General features: G+C 39.3%; 7 non-coding genes across 7 annotated transcripts; 2 read left to right on the top strand and 5 right to left on the bottom strand.

The window, feature by feature from the left end:
• The first annotated feature begins 871 nt into the window (after positions 1-871).
• Trnaa-ugc (transfer RNA alanine (anticodon UGC)) lies at positions 872-943 on the top strand. Its single transcript has one exon. It is a non-coding gene; the product is annotated as a tRNA-Ala (tRNA).
• Positions 944-1,920: 977 nt separating this feature from the next.
• Trnat-cgu (transfer RNA threonine (anticodon CGU)) lies at positions 1,921-1,994 on the bottom strand. The gene has a single exon. It is a non-coding gene; the product is annotated as a tRNA-Thr (tRNA).
• A 4,391-nt stretch (positions 1,995-6,385) lies between these two features.
• Trnaa-agc (transfer RNA alanine (anticodon AGC)) lies at positions 6,386-6,457 on the bottom strand. Its single transcript has one exon. It is a non-coding gene; the product is annotated as a tRNA-Ala (tRNA).
• Positions 6,458-10,302: 3,845 nt separating this feature from the next.
• Positions 10,303-10,374, bottom strand: Trnaa-cgc (transfer RNA alanine (anticodon CGC)). Its single transcript has one exon. It is a non-coding gene; the product is annotated as a tRNA-Ala (tRNA).
• A 6,253-nt stretch (positions 10,375-16,627) lies between these two features.
• On the bottom strand, positions 16,628-16,699 carry Trnaa-cgc (transfer RNA alanine (anticodon CGC)). Its single transcript has one exon. It is a non-coding gene; the product is annotated as a tRNA-Ala (tRNA).
• Positions 16,700-19,169: 2,470 nt separating this feature from the next.
• On the bottom strand, positions 19,170-19,241 carry Trnaa-agc (transfer RNA alanine (anticodon AGC)). The gene has a single exon. It is a non-coding gene; the product is annotated as a tRNA-Ala (tRNA).
• A 1,335-nt stretch (positions 19,242-20,576) lies between these two features.
• Positions 20,577-20,648, top strand: Trnaa-agc (transfer RNA alanine (anticodon AGC)). Its single transcript has one exon. It is a non-coding gene; the product is annotated as a tRNA-Ala (tRNA).
• The last annotated feature ends 1,735 nt before the right edge of the window (positions 20,649-22,383 follow it).

Raw genomic sequence — 22,383 nt, 5'->3', positions numbered from 1 at the left:
CCAATACTCTCTCTGTGGAGATAGATACATAGATTTCCCATCAAGGATAAGATGTGATTAGATAAATTTGGTACTATGTCAGTATTGATTTGCAAATGTCTTATCCCATTCCACAGGTTGCTTTTTATTTTGTTGATTTTTTTTTTTGCTGTGACATTGCACAAATTTCTATTTCTGCCAGTTTCAATTGTGGAACTTAATATTTCACTGTTACTTAATTATACAGTTGCTAATGGATTTGAGCATCCTTTCACATCCTTGTTATTTCCTGCTGCTGCTGGACCACAAGTTCAGATCCACCATCTTATGTTAAAATGTTTCCTAAATTATTATAACTTAGACTCTTTTGTATCTCTTATCATGGGATACAATATACTCTACTGAATCATGTTTTTTTCTCCTTATATCAGGCTGAGAGTTAAACATATCTTGACTATCAATAATTCCAAGTTCAGAACCTGAGACAAGGTATACCAATCTACCTCGGCTCTTTATCCAGCTGGAATGACTTCTGTATGCACTGAGACTTTCTACTATATTTTAGGGAAATTCCCAGAAGTTTGCAGTATGCATCTGTAGTTTGTTTTTTTTTCTGACGTCAGTCTTTCCAAATGGCTTGTGGTATGAAAGCTTGTTTGTTGTCTTGTTGAGAATAAAAGCCAATTTTGCAAGCATTGATTCTAAGCAGTGCCTGTCAGTTTCATATGAATCTAAAGTCTTCTTGGCATTTTTTGCACAAATCTATCTGACATTCAAGATCTATAAAATTCACTCACTTCTTGTACTACAGACTCTACAAAGCACATTTTTACACCAGATGTAAAATGACTACAAGGAACAGTCCTTCAATCCACAGTGCCACTGTGGCAGTGGGGATGTAGCTCAGTGGTAGAGCGCATGCTTTGCATGTATGAGGTCCTGGGTTCGATCCCCAGCATCTCCACTTTCTTGTTGTCCACATTTCAAGGTTGAATCTCCAGAAATGTATACTTGAGTTTCATAAGGCTTCATAAGGCTATTGATATTTCTAAGCCATTTAAACTTTAAATATCGAAATCCTATCTTGTCCTCTTGTTCCTCTATTGAGAAATAAATGTCGGTATTAAAAAAAAAAAAAAAGCTTGCCTTCAACTATCAATTTACATACTTTTTGGAAGAAATAGAAAATGGGGAGGGATGGCAAAAACGTTAAACTGAAATAATGTATTGGTTCATTTCTGCCTCAGCCCCTTATTTTAATAGCCTTTTGAACTGAATCATAAATGTTTCCAAATTACAAATAAATAAGCATTTTTTCTGTAGTAAATACATTGTAGTATATAGTAGGACTAGTGTAATTTCTAACAGGTTGGCTACTTGTAACTAAGAAGGTGACTAGGAAAAATTGTAGATGAAGAACAGTCTTCCAGTAAGGGAAGAGTTTACAAAAATGTTTGGAAAGGGCAAGAAATTGTTTTTGTTAGCTTGTCTCCCCTTAATCCTTTCTGTAAACTGCTACCAGTGGACATTAATTAGCATAGGAAAAAAATGATATTCCCTGAAATAGTAAGTTGAGAAAATTGTTCTTGTAAACTATCAGTGAGAATGGGACATTTGGCTAGATTACAAGGACCAAGGGGCTCAGTTAACTTTGGTTTTAAACAAAAACCTAGCTGGGGTTATTGCTAAGTGATTAAGAGGTAAGCATGAGAGAGTCTGGGTTCAATATCTAGCACCAAAAAAGAACAAAAACAAAAAACAAAAATCAGACCACATTCAATCAAGTCTAAAGTATCAATGAGGACCTCACTACTCATAAGATTTAATATTTACCCTACCATTGTTGCTTCATGAAAACAAGATCAGCCCAAGCCTGATACTAATCAACGTCACTCTGGCCTGCTGCTTCTTTGCTTTAAAATTGCAAAAACAACACCCACAAGGCCCTGCTGGGATTCGAACCCAGGATCTCCTGTTTACGAGACAGGCGCTTTAGCCAACTAAGCCACAGAGCCACCTGGCTGCCCTTTTTTTTTTCCTTACTGGTCAGATTGTATCTGATTAGGTGAAATGTATTGCTAATTGAGGTCATGTGAGTATTTTTTAAACAGATCGATGTTATGGGGAAAAAAACAAAATCATTCCCTTCTTGCCCAGAAAACCCGTAACCACACTCAGACAATACCCTGAAAAGCATACTCAGAGTGTCCGGAGGGCAGATCAAGCCACGGGAAAGAGCGGTATCCGCGGAAGGGAGATTGGGCTGCTACGCGAGAGGATGGTAAACCAGTTTCTGGTCCATCTGCTTGAGGTAATGCAGAAGCATCTAAGGGTTAGCAAAAGGGGTCAATTAGAACGTTTATCAAATGAAGGGCATTCCTGGCTGTTGGAAACCAGCACACACGTGCTTTGAAAAACAATCGCCTAAACATTGCGTCTCCAAACAGTTGTCAGATCTCAACCTCGTGTAAAAAGAGAGGCTACTTGCCCTGCTTGGGTTTCCGGTGTGGTTTAGAATTAAAATTTGGTTTAGTTTATTTATAGAGTTACAGTCGATCAGTGGTTTGGGTTAATGTTAAGCTTGGGCGTTATAATCGGAGTTAGGGTTAGGTGAGGTTTGGTGTTAGTTTTAAGAGTGTGGGTTAGGGTTAGGTTGATGTTAAGAATGAGAATTAGGATTAGGGTTAGCATTAAAAATAAGGTAAGAATAAATGCTGGGAATGTGGGGGAAAAGGAACTCTACTGCACTGCGGTGGGAATGTAAACTAGTAAAACCACTCCGGAAGGCAATCCGGAGGTTCCTCAAAAACCTAAACATAGACCTTCCCCACCACCCAGCCATACTTCTCCTTGGCATCTACCCTGAGCATCTTGAGCCAGGATATAAGGTCACCCGAACGTTCATGTTCATTGCTGCACTATTCACAATAACCAAGATCAAGGGTTAGAGGTAGGCTTAGAATTAGACACAAGAGTGAGGGTTTGGTTTAGATTTGTACTTAAATTAGGCTTAGATGTAGAATTAGGTTGAGAATTAGATGTAGAATTAGGTTGAGAATTTTAATTAGGATTAAGGTTAGGGTCGGCATTATAAAATGATATAGTTGATCAGTGGTCAGAGGTAAAGTTAGAATTAGGTGTTAGTTTTAGGATTAGCTTGGAGATTGGGTTAGCCTTCTGATTAGTGTTAGGATCAGGGTTAGAGTCTGAATTAAGTTTAGGGATTGAGTTAGCATTAGGAATAGGGTTAATGTGGGTCAGAAGTTAGGTTTAAGTTTCACATGAGGTGTTATGTTTTGCATTAGGGACAGGGTTGGGTTATGTTAGTTTTAGGGTTAGATTTAGACAATTGCTTAGGGTTAGTGTTACAGTTAGGCTAGGAATTGGGATTTAGGGGTGGGGTTAACATTAGGTTATGAGGTTAAGGTTAGGGTTAACCCTAGAATTATACATTAGAATTAGGTTTAGGTTTGGGGTGAAATTAAGTGTATATTATTAGGATTCAGTTTAGAGTTAGGGTGAAATGTAGGAATAGTGTAAGGGTTAGCATTATGAACAGGGATGGGATTGAACAGGAGTAAGGGGTAAGAAAAAGGCATTAGATTTAGGGTTAGAGTTAGATTAAGATTGTGGTTATTCCAGCCGGGCGCTGGTGGCTCACGCCTGTAATCCTAGCTACTCAGGAGGCTGAGATCTGAGGATCGCGGTTCAAAGCCAGCCCGGGGAAGGAAAGACCATGAGACTCCTATCTCCAATAAACCACCAGAAAACCGGAAGTGGCGCTGTAGCTCAAGTGGTAGAGCGCTCGCCTTGAGCTGAAGAGCTGAGGGACAGCGCCCAGGCCTGGAGTTCAAGCCCCATGACCGACAAAAAAAAAAAAAAAAGATTGTGGTTATTCCAAGTATGTATTAGGGTTAGGTTTATAATTAGGGTTTAGAGTTAGCATAGAAATAGGGGTTGATCAGCCTTTGGGTTATTGTTAGAAGTAGATGTTATAGTTAAGGTTAAGGTTAGATTAGGTTTGAGGTGAGGTTCAGGTTGTAGATTAGGGTTAGGTTTAGATTTAGGATGAGGATTAAGATTAGAGTTAGCATTAGGAATAGAGCAAATTTGGGGTTAGGGTTATGCTTAAAATTAGTATTTGAGGGGCTGGGAAGGTGGCCCAGTGGTAGAGTGCTTGCCTTGCATGCATGAGGCCCTGGGTTCGATTCCTCAGCACCACATAAGCAAAAAGCCGGAAGTGGCACTGTGGCTCAAGTGGTAGAGCTCTAGCCTTGAGCTGAAGAGCTGAGGGACAGCGCCCAGGCCCAGAGTTCAGGCCCCACAACCGGACCCAAAAAAAAAAAAAAAAAAAAATTAGTATTTGAACATTAAATTTAGGTTTGGGTTTAGGTTTAGCATGTGAGTATGGTTAGGTTTAGACTTAGGGTGAGAACTAGGCTAGGGTTAGCATTATAAAGAAGGTAAGAATTTATTAGGAATAAGAGTTAAGTTTATTATTAGGCATTAGTCAGGTTTAGGGTTTGGTTAGGTTTGTTGTTAGATTTTGGTATTTATTAGGTTAAGGTTCGATTTAGAGCTAGAATTAGACATAGGATTTGGGTTAGCATTAGGATTAGACATTATGTTTGTTAGTGTTAGGTAAATTTGGGGTTAGGTTTAGGATGTGGCTAGGATTAGATATAGTATTAAGGTTAGAATTAAGAGTTAGGTTTAGCACTAGTAGTAGGGTTAGGGTGACAGTGAGTGTTAACAGTTCATATTGGAATAAGGCTAGGGCTGATCAGCATTCATAGTTAGGCTTAGAATTAGGCTCTACAATGGTGGTTAGGTTTAGTTTTGAGATGGTATTGATTGTGTGGACTGGGGTTAGGTTTTGAGTTAGAGTGACATTTAGAGTTTCGGGTCATGGTTAACATTACAAAGGGGTTGGGCTAGATGAAGGGCTCTAAGTTAAGGTTAGAATTAAACAATTTGAAACTAGACACTAGATAGTACTCTGCCAGGCGTACTACCATAAGTAGTAAGAACAAGTACTCTCATAAGAGTTCTCACCTAAACTGTGGGTAGTACAACACACCATAATTGCCAGGATTTGTGGTTTAAGCCTATAATCCTAGTTATGGAGGAGTGAGATCTGAGATCCTGCTTCAAAGCCAGTCCATGAGACTCTAACCACCTAATTAATCTAATTTAACCACCAAAAAGCTGAATGTAGAGTCTTAGAGCATCAGTCTTGAACCATAAAAGCTAAGAAAGAGTATGAGACCCTACGTTCAAGCCCTACTAATGACATAAAAGAAAAAGAAAAAAGTTCAGGAACTGGCAAGGCAAAGCTGTATGGATTATTTCCTCATTGGGGTGTGCTATGACTGCTATTTTTTAAATTTAGTTCAAAATATTTGAGTAATTTTAAGGCTAGGTGAGAGTTACATTATCATAGGCCTATAATAAATATTAAGAATAAGGACTGTTCCATGATTTAAACTAAAGCCAAAGGTAATGCATTACACACCCACAAGCCTATGCTAAGACCCTTAATTCTGTCTTTTCTTGACAATCAATTGGTACAAGCTCTGGGTCCACTTTCAGCTGAGAGAACAAAAGGTTAGATTTTGATATAAGAGATAATAGGCAGCTACTGCTATTTTAAAGAATTTGGTACTTTCCTCCCCATTATGTTCCCCAAACCAGAGAGGTTCTGCCAATGACTGGGAGAAAATCAAACAAACACAGGAAAGTTGTTTTCTAAACTCCTTTTATTTACTAATGTGACAAGAAGCTCCAAGACAAAGGGAGAGAGGGAGACAGAGAAGTGGGGGAGGGAGGGAGGGAGGGAGAGAAAGAGGAGGAAGCAGAGGAGAAGGAGGGAGGGAGGCGAGCCTCTTTGGGGAGCGCTGCTGATAAACGCAGGCACTGTAGGAATACGGCATGTCGGCATGTCGGTTGCTTGTCGGTTGAAATGCTTCGGTTTCATCTCTTTGTGTTTGATGTCAAAGAACCGCTGCGTTTGGAAGAGCATTGGGCCGGGCAACAGTGTATTTTGTTTCCGGTAAAAATCCATTTCTGTTTGAGTCTAAAAATGTGAACCCGAAGACGGAAGTGCATCCCGAAGCCTATCCCCTATTCCAAACCCCAGCATCAAAGTTAAGAGCAAAGGACTCAAATGCGTTCACTAAAATCTTCTGTGTCGGCGCTTGTAAAGATAAAGTCGGTTTTTCATGAACACAATCCCAAATCCTTATTGGCCTTTTTGCTTTATGGATCACGATATAAAAGCTCTGAAGACAGAGAATCAAATTTTTCGGTAGGAGGGGTACAAACATAGCGGCAGCAAGACACAATACCGGAGGCAAGTCAATGCATGCTCAGACTGTTCAGGGATGATTTAGAGATGCAAAAAGGCTGGAGATGCTGGGGATCGAACCCGGGACCTCATGCATGCTAAGCATGCGCTCTACCACTGAGCTACATCCCCGCCACCTAAGGAGCAATATTTCTAATCCACCCTTATGAAATGAAACAAAAATTTACTCCTTTGTAGCACTTGAAAGTTTTTTGAAATTAAACAAGTATTACAATTTCCACCTCTCTGAGAGAGAGAGAGAGAGAGAGAGAGAGGAATATGTCATCAAGGGATTGTGATCACCTCACATTGTAGCACACATTTATTACACAGAGGTCATTCATTGTGACATTTCTAAAACCTCACCCCATCCATCATTCTACCTAATTCCACTTCCCTCCTTCTTAAAACAGTCTTGACAAGCAGGAACAGAGCTTCAAGGTAGTTTCCAATGAGAAACAATTTTACAGGCTTTCCCCTGGCTTCATGACCTTCCTTAGAGGCAAAACCCAGACAGAGCGTTTTTTACAGCATAGGAAACTGAGTCAGTCCTGATCTGTGTTGCCTGAGTTTTAACCAACATTGATGAAAGTTAGACAAACTGCCAACTCTAGCAGGGATTCCTGTTATAAAAACAAGCCCAAGTGTTCACTATAATACCTTGCATAAACAAATATTTTCAATACTTTTAAAAGGGAAAAGAAAGGTGTGAAAAGAAATAGAAGTTTGCAGAAGTGAGTAGCAGTAAAATATTTTCAGTGGCTACTCAGGAGATTTTTAATATGAGAAATCATGATATTTGCCTTGAATTCTCGCAATTCCACAACAAGAAATGGAAAATGCATAAAAACATGTTATCAACACTAACCCAGATATAAAGTCTTTTAAAAAAAACAAAAATGTACAAAGCAATGACATTTAAGACACTGAAAACAAGAAGAGCATAAAGACTGCATCAATACCTGATATCCAGGGGTGGTGTTTCTAACATGCAAAGATGTTAAAGTCAATTTTATGTATCAAATAGGCTACACTATAATATTCATCTTGGTCAAGCAGCAAACTAGGTGTTTCTGTAAAGTTGTTTTTGTTTTTGTTTTTGTTTTTTAGGTGTGGCTAACATTGAAAATCAGCAGACTTTGGATAAAGCAGATGAACCTCCATAGTATGAGTTGGCCTCTCAATTCATGCCAATTAGTTAACAAATTAATGCCAAACATACATTAACTTTGAAATCTTCAACCTGCAGCTCTATAAATTTCAAACTTGCTATTCACCATAATTACATGAACCTATCTGAACATATCTAATATATATTTTGATGGACTAGACCATATGCCTATACCAGTGAAATCAATCATGACCATCACCTCCAAAATTTCCTTCTGTGTGTGCATGTGTTAAGAACACAATTTGACTTCTACTTTTCTTGAAAAAAATTTCTGGGTACAGCAAAACATTAAAAATTATAGGTCCAATGTTGTCTCACATCTTAAAGGCAACATATTAAATATTCCTTCATTAGGAGCCCATAAAATCCCAGAGATATGAGGAATGTACATTGAAAATCCTGTTAATAGATTATTTCTAGACAGTTGGCTATTCTTTGGTAATGGAGGGGAGACAGGTTCACTTTAACACAAACATCTGATATATTGAACAAAACAACCAAAATTCCTTATCTGGGAGAACGAAAACAGGACTTGAAAAGGCACTGTAATCTGGGGGGTATGCTCAGGGGTACAAGGCTTACCTAGCAGAGGTAATGACCTGGGTTCTCTTCCTAGCACCTGAACTTCCTAGCATGTGAACTAAAATAAAACAGAAAAGGCACTGAGAACACTGACACAGAAAAGGGATTTTTGATGGGTCTACTTTGAAGTATACTCATTCCATGTTCTGGGTTTTCTTGTCTTTTTCTAAAAGCTGCTATCAAGGTTTAGACCAAATCAGTAGGTTCATATCGTATCTTGAAGATAATTTTAGCTTCCAAAGAGTGCTCCCTTAAAAAAAGAAGGGCAAAGAAATGAGAGAGAGCAAAAGGGGGGCAGGAGGGGAAAAGGGGGGTATTAGGTAAAGTGGGTTAATATAAGAACCGGATTGACAAGAAGCCAATCACATAATCGTAGAGAATGAACATCCAAGGCAACAAGCTCTATGGAAGATATTGCCTTAGTCCAGTTAAGCATTACTTTAAAAGGCCATTGTAGTTGAAGTCTGAAAAATAAAGAGTCAAGAGGCTAGATTTTGTAGACTTTGCTGCTAAGTATAATAGCTTATGGACAGCCACTGGGTTAATTACCCAGTAGTCATTTGGTCCTTCTTCCTTTGTCTGCAAAAACGTAATTTTGCTTAGGCAGCAATATACCTGAATCATAATGTAGTTAAAGACATGGTTCTTAACCTTAACAGAACCAAGGCTCTCTCTACAGCAAATATTTGCAACATGATTAAAAAACTCATACTTAGGGCTGGAGATGTGGCTGAAGTAGTAGAATGCCAGCCTACCAAGCAAGCAAAGAAAATACAAGGCACTGTGTTCAAAAAATACCCTCTTAGGGAAAAAAAAGTACCCTTGTAATTATTTCAATTAGATATTTACATAATTTTCCTCCCCAAATCATGTAAATTAGAAATGGTATTCAAATAAAAGATAAAAATAAAGTAATTTAAAATACAATAAAATAATGTATCTTTCCTTATGCAAATACTTAGAATGACTTTTAGGAAAAAATAATGATACAGTCAAGATATTGCATCTTTAAAAAGACCAATGTGGATGAAACAAATACAGATGAAGGCACAGACACCTTGTGTTGGATGTTCACAATCCAAAAGTATGCTCCTCTTGTTCAAATGGTCAACAATCTTCAAAAGTTTCAAGGTTCCTCAGCCTTAAAAAGCAGTTATATTCTTGTATTATCCACTGAATATGAAATGTTTGTACATACACAAAAGTTCAGAACCTAATGTTAATGATCAATTGAGTTTCAGTCTCTTAGCGTAGTTATATAGGAACATAAGTAACAATATTTTTAAATAAAGATTTAGATTTCCTCTTAACAATGTTGGAAAAAGACATGTATGTTGTCATTTTAGTGTTTTTTTTAATGTGGACAGAAGCAATACAACACATTTGCTATCTATATTCCAGAGCACTCAGATGAACCAGAGTGAATGCAAGAACAAAGCAGGACTCATGTAAGCCAAGAAATTCACTTTATTCATTGCACCAAATACAATATTAGTTGAATACTCTGTCTTGTTAAATAACTGTTTTGTTTTTGTAGTGTTATAATATTTTTGAGACAGGGCTGCTCCTGCCTCAACTTCCCAAGTGCTTGGATTACAGGCATGTGTCCCCATGCCCAGTTGTCAATCTTAATATAATTTCTAACCAATGCTGTCTTCCAATTCCACAAGGCTATTGTTTAACCTTTACTATTGTCTCAGACTCTTTCTCTGGATATGATCCGTTCTTTTGCATAGAAACCTTGAGAAAGATAAGATAATAATTATAGCACATGAAGAAATTCTTGTTATGGTCCTGGGGTAGATTCTTGAATACTGATGTCCAAATCCCACCTCAATACTAAAAAGGCATGATACCAGCCCCTTTCCCACCCAGCTCCCGACTAGCAGGAAACAAACAAACAAAAACCCCACTCCATTTACTGTTTCCCACTGCACAGCAGGAATAGTGTCTTATTTAGTTGAGGATGACTCATTATCTTAAATGTTGTTGTGTTCTTTCTTCCAGGATGTATACACGGTAGGATGAATTCACTCTTGAATTGTCCCTTAGATTTTGCACTGCTTTTTAACATAATAAAGACAGCAGGGAAGGTTCCCAAACACAGGAAATGTGGTGGGAGGCTAGTAAACCAAATGGAAGAGAAATAAACATACAGACAAGAAATAAGAAGTGATGCTGTGAAAAAAGTTGAATAAACAAGAGAAAAAAAAAAAAACACTGCTGGAGATGCCGGGGATCGAACCCGGGGCCTCATACATGCGAAGCATGCGCTCTACCACTGAGCTACATCCCCCGTTGCAATCCCCCACTTAGGTGGACTTCCTGTATTGTGAAAGCCCGATTTCACATTATTGCAAGTTTCATCAGGAGGGGTTTGACTTAGAATAAATTCCACCTAAAACCTCACCCCGATCGTGTCCAATGAACCTCCTCCCGAGCCACACCGACAACATCCAACTCTCCAATTGTGACTAAGAGCAAAGTTCGATTTTAGAAGCCTAACAAGTGTTTGATTGACCAAATCGAATCCCAAACTGAAAGGATTACGGGATTCCGCCCTTCCTCGCTAGACGTAGATTTGGGGGGGGGGGGGCGGGCGGGGGGATGTCAGGTAAACTCATGGGAAATACAATCCATTTTTTTCCTCATCTGATTACATCAAACAGTTAACTGCATCTCGCGAGCTGTCGCCTCTCCACGAGGTCCCAGTAGCAAGCAGAAACAGTCCCTGTAAGAGAAAATGAGTAACTCCCGCCCTAATCCTTGTCCCGCTAGGCAACGCCCCCCGCCCCACTCCACAGATCATCTAGCCCATCTGATACTAGATCATGTATCTATGAATCTTGGCTTCTCAAAGAATCCTAGTTTGTTCTGAGTCTCGATAAGGCTGCGGTGCAGAAGAATGAATCTGGGTGAAGCTGCACTGTGGATCTGCACGGGTCGGTGGTAGCTCTGGCTGCGGCTGCTCTGCTATAACCCATTGAAAGCTAGCTCTGCCTTAGGCCGCGCTGCGGCAGGCACAGGCAGGGCTTTTGTCTCTTGGTTCAGAAGTTCTATGGCAGAGGACAGACTCTTCGAAAGTAGAAACGACATCAAAGGCGTGGTGGATAAAAGCAATAACTGATTGGTAAGTGGGATGGAGTTAAAGTGTTAAATGTAGCCTCTGTGAAAGACACTGGATAAAAAAGAGAAGACCAGCCACAGTTTTGCAGAAAACATTTGCAAGATGCCTATCTAACGTAGGGCTATTATCTAAAACATACAAGGGACTGTTAAAATGAGACAATAACAAAGCAAGCAATCCAATTTAAAAATAGGCCGTCAACACCCATCAGAATGCCAAAAATCCTAAACACTGTTTGCACCAAATGCTGACCCAAATGCCGAGGAGTTATGGAAATTCACACTCATTGCTAGTGGGAATGCACAATCATACAGTATTTTGGAACACAGTTTGGTAATTTCTTACAAAACTAAACAGTCTTACCATGTGGTACAGCAATAGCATCTAATGTATTTACCCTCAAGAGTTAAAAACTTATGTTAACCCCAAAACTTACACACAAATGAGTATACTGCTTTATTCATATTTTCCAAAACTTAAAAGCGATTAAGATGATACTTCAATAAGTGAATAGATAAATAAACCATGGTACATCCAGACAATAGAATAGTACTTGAAAAGAAATCTACTATCAAGCCAGGAAAAGACATATAGAAATTTTAAATACATATTACTAAGAAAAAGCCAATGTGAAACTACTGTAGATTCCAACTATATGTTGTTAGGGAAGAGGAAGGGATGACTAGGCAAAGCAAATTAGAATTTAAGACAAAGAAAATAATACTAGATGAAACTGAAATGGCAGATATATGTCATACATTTGTCAAAACACCAAGAGTGAGCCCTTAAATATACTATGGACTTTAAGTTATAATGATATGCCAATATAGGTTCATCAATTGTTACAAATATACACCCTGCCATGAGATGTTGATGGTGGATGCTGGTCTTCTATCATGGCCTACTATCCATGGAGAAGGAAAAAGCAAAAGAAATAGTTCTTAGTTGCATATTGCAAGCAAACCACTAGGATTAGCCCAGTCAGTTAGTAAAGTTAGTATCTCCTCACAAAATAGATAGATAGATAGATAGATAGATAGATAGATAGATAGATAGATAGATAGATAGATAGATAGATGATGATAGATAGGTTCAGTACCACTCCTGTAAAATGGAGTCAGAAACTAAGCCCATAAGCATATTATACTGGGGACATAATTTTTTTTAATTTTTCTTTTTGTGCCATTGTGAGCCTTGAACTTAGAGTCTTGAACACAAACTCCACTTTTGATTTTCAGTAGCTCATTGGAGATAAGAGTCTCACAGACTTTCCTGCCTTATCTGGCTTCAAGCCAGAATTCCAGATAAGAGCCACCAATTTAAAAACTGTGGTGGACAGCTGCTGGTGGCTCATGCCTGTAATCCCAGATATTCAGAAGGCTGAGATCTGAAGATCACAGTTTGAAGCCATCCCAGGCAGAAAACTCCCTGTGAGATTCTTATCTCCAATAAACTACTCAAAGGCAAGAGTAGTGCTGTGGCTCAAGTGGTAGAGCACTATCCTTGGGTGCAAAGAGGCTCAGGGTCAGTGCCCAGGCCCAGAGTTCAAGACCTAGGACTGGAAAAAAAATTAGGATGCTATTTAATGCTTTCTCTTTTAATCTTTCTTTTTAATGCTTTCTTTTATAATCTTAGCAGCTCAGGAAGAGGAGATCTGAGGAACAGGTTTCAAAGACAACCAGGCAGAAAAGTCTGTGAGACTCTTATCTCCAATTAATCTCCAAAAAAGCCAGGAAGTGGAGCTGAGGCTCAAAGGTTAGAATGCCAGCTTTGAGAAAAAAGGTTGAAGGACAAGGCCTAGGCAGAGTTCAAGCCCCAGGACTGGGACAAAAAAAAAATTAATTGCAAAGATGATTTAACTTGGGCATTTTGCTATTTTATTTAACTTCATCAATGATATAATTATGGAAATCCCTTTGTCAAAGATATTAAATGGAGCTTGGACATCACTAAGCAATAACCTCTGCATGCCTCCAATAGGCCTGGTATAAATAGCTCATGTAAAATTTGTGGGGGGGATGCATATAATAGTATAATCTATGAAATTGTGTATTTTTATATTGGATAAGTATTGTATTACACTCTGAAACAATAATTCAGTCCTATAAACTGAGCCTTTACTATAAGACCATTGAAAAGTTTGCAATGTAGGACAACCTTTGGAACATACTTCATTACTCTTTCCCTATCTGTGAAACAGGCCCACATAAAAGGGTTTGTATAGCATACATGGTATCTGTAATGATATCTCAATGTGCTCAAGTGAAATGACATTCTAACACATCTTCACTGGAATTCCAAAACAACACTCAACTAGGTTCTCTTTCCCCTCAGAACATATGTGGACTCAATGTATGCTTCATGTGTTCTAAGCTTTCCTATGTATTTGGCACAAGTATGTTTTGTCTTCTGAGTAAGAGAGGGGGTTCCACAGAAAATTCTGTAACTTAAGTGAACCCCAAATAAATGTTTCCAAAATGGTGTGTGAAGATGGGATCTTCCATAGTAATTCATGAGATAATTTTTGAGGTATAGCTGAATGCAAGCAGAAGGAAACAGTCATGAATATCATGAATATCATGAATATGCAACAGTCCACTTGGAATAGTTTGTTCCAGCACAATGTAAAGCACTGATTTGTCCAGACAAAGGACATCAGGCTTTCTTTACATCAAGATCCAGAGCCAAGTACAAAGTGGATTTATCTCTCCACCTCAAACATAAATGCATACATATTTAAATGTGATGCCAACTTAATTCTCTCACTCAAGGAGACTTACTCTTACTGCTTCCTGTTCTTATATTCCAGCATTCTGGTGAGACTTTTGAGTCAACCAAAAAGAGTTCTGCCAGATCAACAGGGTTCTCTCAAGTCCAAAACTGTTTCTTAGGAATTTGATGAACCTTAAAAATGAAACAAAACAAACAAACAAAAAGTTTCCTATGGGCAGAGTAGGACAAAAAGAAAAGTAGCAATAAACTTGACTGGACATCTAAACAATTCCTGGTGGTTTTGAGGCATTTTCAGGAATAGCAGGCTATCCAGAATTAATCTAAAGCCAGTGTCACTCCAATTTAATGTAAAGTTTTTCCATGAATATTTTCAATGGATCTCCCAATCTTCAAGTCATCCTGAAGCCTCCCTCTCTTCTGTAGCTTCTGAACCCTCATCAGAGATTTCCTGCAGAGTTTTATTTTTCAGACTATGAGACTGTTTGCCAAAAACGTTCACAAGGCTGCATTTTAAATTCATAAGCACCTTTATTAAATCATGTTCATACACAATCTTCTCTTTTCTGGCCTCTTCAACATCCATAATGCAAAAAGAGCCTATCAACAAGCAAAAGAGCATTTTTCCCCCTGCAAAAGTACCTGAAAGAAGAATGGATTTAAGCTGTGAGGATGCATCCCTGTTGTCTTTACAAAATGTGGAATCTGTCACATTAAGATATCCCTTCAGTCATTAACTACTTTTCCCACCTGGACACTTACAAATAGAAAACTGGATGCATGGGGCTTTTAGTGACTCACAAATAAGAGAAAGTTGGGTTTAGGGGGCTTTGGGTGGATAGGGAGAGGAAAAGGTTTTCTTACTCAGGGACTTGAACACTGGACCCTCCAATTAAAAGCTGAATGCCTACAAACTAAGCTACCCAGGGTCCTAAAGAATGTGTCCTCTAATAGTCTATAAAAGGTAAATATATTAAGGTACTTAATATTTCTCTTCAATTCTGAGAAAACTATCAAAGAAACCCAACTCTTTATGTACATACCTCCTACTTTCAAGCCAAAAGCAACCAATGGAACCTAATTCTGTACTCACCAACCTGTGCTCACCACACCCATTTGACTTGCCCCTGGTCTGGAAGCCACCAGCCACAGCTGTTACTTGGCCACACTGGTGTGTCCCAAAGAGCTTTAGATATGGAAACAGCTCCAAGAGATCTCAAAAGCCGTCAGAACCTGACTTATGTAACTGCAATCCCTCTTGTGTATCATTTTATAATAATAATAATAAATTTTAAAACTTTTTAAAAAGCCAACCGAGTGGGTAAATAAGTGTGGGGTATTTTCATGGGACAAAATGTTCTACATTCCCCCCCTCCCCCGCCTTTAAATCCCTCAGGGCTCCAATAGAATCTCATTCCTAGAGAATGAAGAGAAAAGGTGCGAAGCCTGGAAGCGTGACCTATCCACCCATCACATTCTGATAGTCTATGTGAACGATCCACATGCAAGCCTGCCATTCTCCACTTCTCTTAACTCCAACCTCGCCTCCTCCCGGTCCCCACACAAGCCTGGTTTTGAATCAGGAAACCTTCATGCACGATACAAATCACCCCCCAGCCCTACATAGGCTTCATCCAAAACTCGTCTCGGGCTTGACTTTCATGCAAAACAGTAGTGGCAAAGGAGAAAACGCGCACTCTGTGCGTTCATCATCGGATAAGGTTTGAGACGCTGTCCAGGTATTAAAAAGTGTCCGTTCATTCCATACCTGGCGCCCCAGCTCACACACCTTCGTGGCCTTCCATTCGTTCGTTCGGTGGAGAGTTCCTTTGAGAGCAGATATGCAGGTATCTTACGGTTACCGTTCTTCTAGCTCTTTACTCGCTTTGGATCTTTCAAACTTTTAGCAACAGAAAAAGACGGGGATGGGGGTGGGAGGGGCGGGTGATCGGGAGGAAGGAGAGGAGGAGGAAGAGGAGGAAGCAGCGGCCGGGTCCCCTAGGTTTGCTAGACCCTCACTCACTGTCCAGGTTCTGGGCAAAATTCTCACTTTTGTCTTATCTCATCTGCAAAGAAATAAATCTTCCCAGGCAGCATTTAACTCGTCTTCTTTGAATCTTTCTGCTTTCCGTTTGAGCAGCTTTATAAACAGAGGAGAAGCAAGCTGGGGGAGCGGGAACGCTGAGGACCAGAAAACTCTGGGGGGTCCCGAGACTTCCTAGGGATGGAACTCCGTGCGCACCCGAGATCCGCTGCGGCGTGTACCTTAGAGACGCTGGGCGGGAAGACGGCGGAAGCGAAACAATGGAATCCCAACCTCCAAGATTAGTGTAAAAGCAAGCTCTTTTCTGTTTCCCTCATTTCAAGGACCTTTATCGCCACAGGAAAATCCAGGCAGATCACTTGGAAGGTAGTATGAACCACTTTTTGTCTTTTCCTCTTTGTCCCAGCCATGCTGTACCGTGTTCCATGATAAACTCAGTGGGAATGCGCGGTCATCTTGTTCAGGAAGTAGAGGACCCTCAGTGGAGACCGTTCCTTTTTAGCCTCATTCTTGTGTTCTTTTAGCCACAGTTGCCAGAGGCTGGGACACATACTAAATCTCAAGTAGACATGAGAGATCACAATGCGAAAGGCAATCCATTGGACTACCTTTTCTCGCAAGGAAGGAAATTATGAAGAAAATAAAGAGTGGAGGTGCCAGGGATTGAACCAGGGACCTTGTACATGCGAAGCACACGCTCTACCACTGAGCTACACCCCCAGCTGTTACCTTGAGCCATGCCTAGTATTTTTCGTATGGGGTTTGTTTTTTGATTTTGTGTTGGCCGAACACAGCCCACTGTGTTAAATCTCATGATTCCTGAGATTAAGGAATGATATACTATCTAGTGACGTCATTAGAGGAACAATTGGATTCTAGCTAGATAGCACCATTTCTTAGCCCAGAACCTTCCCATTCCTATTAGCCTGCTCTTCATCCACTCACTCTGTGAAAGTGACTTACATCTTCCAGGCAAGCCCCAAGAAAATCTCCAACCTATGTCAAAACAATATTAACCCAGAGAAAAGTGCTCCTTATCCAGGGGCAGTGATAACTTTCCTTGATCTGGTACAGTGTTGCCTGGGATGCTGAGTCAACATTTATTTTCATCTGACTCAAGCTGGTTCAAATATCCCACATGCTGAGATGCCCTGAGTTCCCATGCCCCCCTTCATCTTTATCCCTTGCAGGAATACTGACATCCTTGTTTAAAGAACAGAGTCAACACTCCATCCCCTTTAAATGAAATGACTCCCACCCTCATCCCCAGGAGGGGGGGAATTAATAGGGTAGGTAGACACAGGTTGGTTGGGAAATTTTACATAAGCAAAAAGCTGATATAGATGTAGATATTTGAAGAAGGAGGAGGAGGGGGGAGAAGAAGAAGAAGGAGAAGGAGAAGGAGAAGAAGGAGAAGAAGAAGAAGAAGAAGAAGAAGAAGAAGAAGAAGAAGAAGAAGAAGAAGAAGAAGAAGAAGAAGAAGAAGAAGAAGAAGAAGAAGAAGAAGGAGAAGAAGAAGAAGAAGAAGAAGAGGAAGAAGAGGAAGAGGAAGAAGAGGAAGAGGAAGAAGAAGAAGAGGAAGAAGAAGAAGAGGAAGAGGGAGAAGAGGAAGAGGGAGAAGAAGGAGAAGAAGAAGAAGAAGAAGAGGGAGAAGAAGAAGAGGGAGAGGAGGAGCAGGAGGAGGAGGAGCAGGAGGAGGAGGCAGGGAGGGAGGAGGAGGAGGAAAGAAAGAAAGAAAGAAAGAAAGAAAGAAAGAAAGAAAGAAAGAAAGAAAGAAAGAAAGAAAGAAAGAAAGAAAAGAAAAGAAAGAAAGAAAGGAAGGAAGGAAGGAAGGAAGAAAGAAAGAAGCAAAGTTAAAGTCCTGAAAGCATCAAATGGTGCTGAACTGGAAAACAGAAGAGTTCCTAAATACTCTAAAGTAAGACAGGTGGTTTAGGCAAAAGCACAGGTAATGGCCCTAGATAGTTTCAGACTAGTGTATAGGATCAATATATTGATAGGATCTATATATTGATATCAAAGCCTTCAGTCTGTTTTTACTGAGCCCTCCAAGGTCCTCCAATAACACACTGACACAGTATTTAAGGCATGTTTTCATTTAAAGATTTAAAATACTGAACAAAAGTGTTAACCTCTAAAGTCAATCTTTTTTAAGTCAAAGAATCTTGAAGCTATGCAATTTGTATTTTTCTCTCCTTAGCCTTAAGATTTTCTTGAGAAAACTGGATGTGGGAGGATGTTTGTGAATAAGTTACAAGCTTCAAGAAGAGTTTACTTTGTAAATCTTGGGCCTTTCAGACTCTGGAGTGTTTTGAACCTTCCTTTCCAACTCTCCCAACTGAGTGATATGGGCCACACCTCCATGTTCACTGCCCGGTTTGCAAAGCACTCTAATCTTTGAGACATGGCTTTTCCTTTCTGCCTCACTCAGCAGTTGGAAACCAGATCCTGCCATTGAGTGATTGATCCTAACCACTGCCTTCTGTATATGTGGAAGGGAAGTGGGGGGCAGGGAAAATCAAGATGGGTTTTCTATCCCTCCTCTTACACAGACACAATTATGAAGACAAAAGTTGTTATAAACACAGACTGCCAGGGCAGGAGAGGTTGCCCAAGAAATGGAATAACTTCAGTAGTGCGAGTTGCCCCGGGCTCTGAGTTCAAGCACCAATAGTGCCAAGAAGGAGAAAATGAAAGAAAAAAAAAGTTTTCCTCCTCTGATACTTCTTTTCTCCCCTTCCCCCAGTATACTGTGAAGTAAATCAAAGGAATGTGAGATTACTCATTAAACTCTTTGATGTAATCAATGATGGATAAAATAGAATGGAAAGCTCAGAAATAAACCTTCAGATATACCATTTAATGAGGAGCCAACACCATTAAGTGGAGAAAAAGACAATCATTTCAAGAAATGGTCCCAGAAATATTGGATATCCTCATGCAGAATGATGTTGGATCCTTACACAAGACCATGTAATAATAATAACAATAGAAAGTAGACCACTGCCCACAAGTATAGAGTTCTTTTTATGCAGCTCACTTTTTTTTTAATGTGGGTACAACGCATTTAAATGTAGGTACAGTGTATTTTAATATTATTCACCTCTTTCTCCATCATCCTCTTTCCTATAGCTATAAAAACTGATCAGAGCTGCAGAGGCGAAAAGTTACCTACAGCCAAAGAAATACCTGGAGGTGCTGGGGATTGAACCCAGGGCCTCATGCATGCTAAGCATGCGCTCTACCACTGAGCTACACCCCCACTGCTCAAGATCCTTCTTCTGCAAATATTGTACTGGTGTCTTTTGCTCTGCCTGTGAGACTTTTATATCTGAAGTTTATACACAAAGATCCATCATAGAGACTCTGTATATGACTTTATTCTTAAGTCCTGAAATTGTGTTCTAACTCGCAGCTGCACACATAGTTAAGGCAACAGTAGCGGGGAAAACCCGTTAGAATAATAGAAAAGGCAGCAGATGCGGAAGAGCAAGAGAATCAGGAGACCAGAAGAGGCTTGACAAGGGAATCGAAACACCTGTAAGGTCTTCCTAGGGAAGTATTTTAGATAACGTTTGGATAGGAACTCTCATTGTCTGTCCTGCGTTTTCTACCAAGTAAGAGAGAAGACTCTATTCTTCTAAGTTAAGTAGACTGAAAATATAAATTCCACAGGAAGATTCTATTTTGTCCCAATTTCTGAGGTTTGGAGAACTGTGCGTTCTTTGCTGCATAAACTGCTGCGCAGAGCCAACGCGTTCGGCGCCCGGAACCCCTTCCTCCTCTACAATGGTCTCCGGGTGCCTTTAGTTCTCAGAGGGTAGGTTGATGGTACTCCTCCAACCTTGTCGATCTGCAGAATCATCTGGGAAGTTTCAGAATTACAGTATATTCCTCTCCCACCTCACTGAGTCCAAACTTCGCACGTTTTGAATAATGGCCAAACATCCACTTTTTGCGCCCCAAGAACAGAGGCTTTGGGAGTTGGGAAGTCTTACCAAAAGCTAATTGGTTTTCTTTGTTTCCTTTTTATACGTCTCGTGGTTGAAACAATTGTTGTTGTTACGGGCGCTCAAACTACAGAAAAGACTTTTGTAATCTTTTCGCTCTGATTCTTGGGGCTTCAAACAATTTGGGTTGCCATGCCTTGGTCAGAACGGGGCTCCGAGTTTGCAGGATGCTGGGCACGGTGGTTCTACCGAACCACTCATTTGATGCTATTACTGTGAACGATTCTATCTCCCTCTTATCTCTCTACCTGGACTTGTGTCCTAAACAGCTTTCGTGGTATCGATCTGAGTATTCCTTGACTCTGTTGTTTATGTTTCTCTGGGGACATAATAAATATTAGCAGGAAAGTGGGTGAATCCGATTATATTCCTGGGACTCGCCCGCCCGGGAAGTTTGCTAGAAGCGGTCGTTGGGGTTCAGCAATTATGAAAAACACTCACAGAGCTAATGGGAACTTCTAGTCCGGAATGAAAACTTGAGGGTTTCAAAAACAGCTCAACTGAAGAGCAGATGCTGTTACTTCAGCTAAGTATTGGAATATGGGCAAATGGTTCCTGAGTTTCTGTAAAGTATTTTGGAAGTCATTGGGGGTGTAGCTCAGTGGTAGAGCGCGTGCTTAGCATGCACGAGGCCCTGGGTTCGATCCCCAGCACCTCCATGTATTGTATTGTATTGTTCGGTACCTTTTGTTTCTTTACTGCTATATATGACCATGAGGAAAAAAGATGATGGGGAGGGAAGTAATATCAAAACCGATTGTACTGCACCAAAAAAAAAAAAAAAAAGGAAGCACTGCATAAAAGAACTTCATACTTATAAGTAATGAGTTACTACCTGTTCACTTTTTTTCTTTCTTTTTTACAATTTTATTTCTTGTGTTTATGTGGTACCAAGGAATGGAACCTAGGACCTCATGCATGCCTGGCAAGCATTCTACCACTAAGCCACATTCCTTTCCCTTTTTCTTTTTGCATGATCTTAATGATCCAACTTCATTGTGCATTTAATGGTCTTGGACCTCTAGATGAAAATGATTTGATGGTATATCTGAAAGCTTATTTCTGAGCTTTCTATTCTATTTTATCCATCTTTATTCCATCAAGACAGATTCAATCCCAACACTGTCATACTAGGAAAGTCATGTTGGTTGACTTGTTCCCTACCTTCAATTTTTACTCTCTATCACCAGTAGGCTTAAAAAAATTATGATCACACAAACTTATTCATTTTAGTACATGCTAAAGTTTATTATTTAGATCAGAATACATTTATGTTTAATATGAATAAAAGTCCAACAATACTTTCTCTGCCAATTAACCCTTTTAGCTGATAAGAATTTTTTTTTGCTTTTTATAGACTGTTTTTTATATGCCATAAAATCTTATTTCTTTAGCATTTTATTTAAATTAATAAATGTAAGGCTGGAGGTGTGGATGATACCCTGTGCTTGAACTGTAACAACCCCCAAAATATATATGGCTACATACAAATCACCAAACATATCATTGTCTCAGACATGCACCACCCCCCTTTCTTCTACCCCTCCTGGCCTTAGCTTCCAATTTCTGACAGAAATGTATGAAAGTAATAATGGCTGGATCTACTAGAGCAGATTAAATTCACTATTGATATAACTTGTTCAATAATATATTATGTGCTTGAAAAGATAAGGTACTTGCTTAGCATATAAGAGGTCATGGGTTTGACCCTGAGAACAAAAAAATAAAGGATGCATTCAAGTATTTCTCTTGGACTAATTGTTGAGGCAAATGTGAATAACATTATAAATAACCATAGGCTTAAATTTCTCATAAACTTTAAACTTATTCAAATAAACCTTTTTCTGTTCCTCTCATAAGCTTACCAACATTGGTTATAATGTATCTTCTCAGATTTCACTTCTGGTTAGAATGAATTAGTATTTTTTTAACTTCTTAGGGAATTTATTTTTCATCTATAGTTGTTCCATGTAGATGATTTGTGCTGTTTATTTCTTCAGTCATTTTAAATTCTTATTGTTTGAATAAACAAAGGATAAACATTATTAACAATTTTTGACTCATTAAACATTATACACAATCATTTGCCATATATTTAAATTAAATACCAGTGTCACTCTTATTATCCTCTCATCATCTATTAACTATTCTCACCCAGTTATTAAACTATTAAGTCTAATAGTCTTAAACAGGTTTATTTTCTTAAGTATACATTTATTTGGATATTACAATTAAACAAATTTTATTACCTCATTATGGTAAACATTTCCCTTGCTTGACTAACCAATGAACCAATCAGAAACTTACTTATTGAAGTCTTCATGACTTTCTGTCATGATGTTTTGTCTCACCACAGACCAGAAACAATGGTGCCAAGGAATCATGGAAATCTCT

Source organism: Dipodomys merriami, unplaced genomic scaffold (assembly GCF_024711535.1).
Source record: "Dipodomys merriami isolate MVZ:Mamm:240054 unplaced genomic scaffold, mDipMer1.0.p SCAF_16, whole genome shotgun sequence".
NCBI lineage: Eukaryota > Metazoa > Chordata > Mammalia > Rodentia > Heteromyidae > Dipodomys > Dipodomys merriami.
This window is presented reverse-complemented; position numbering and strand designations above follow the sequence as displayed.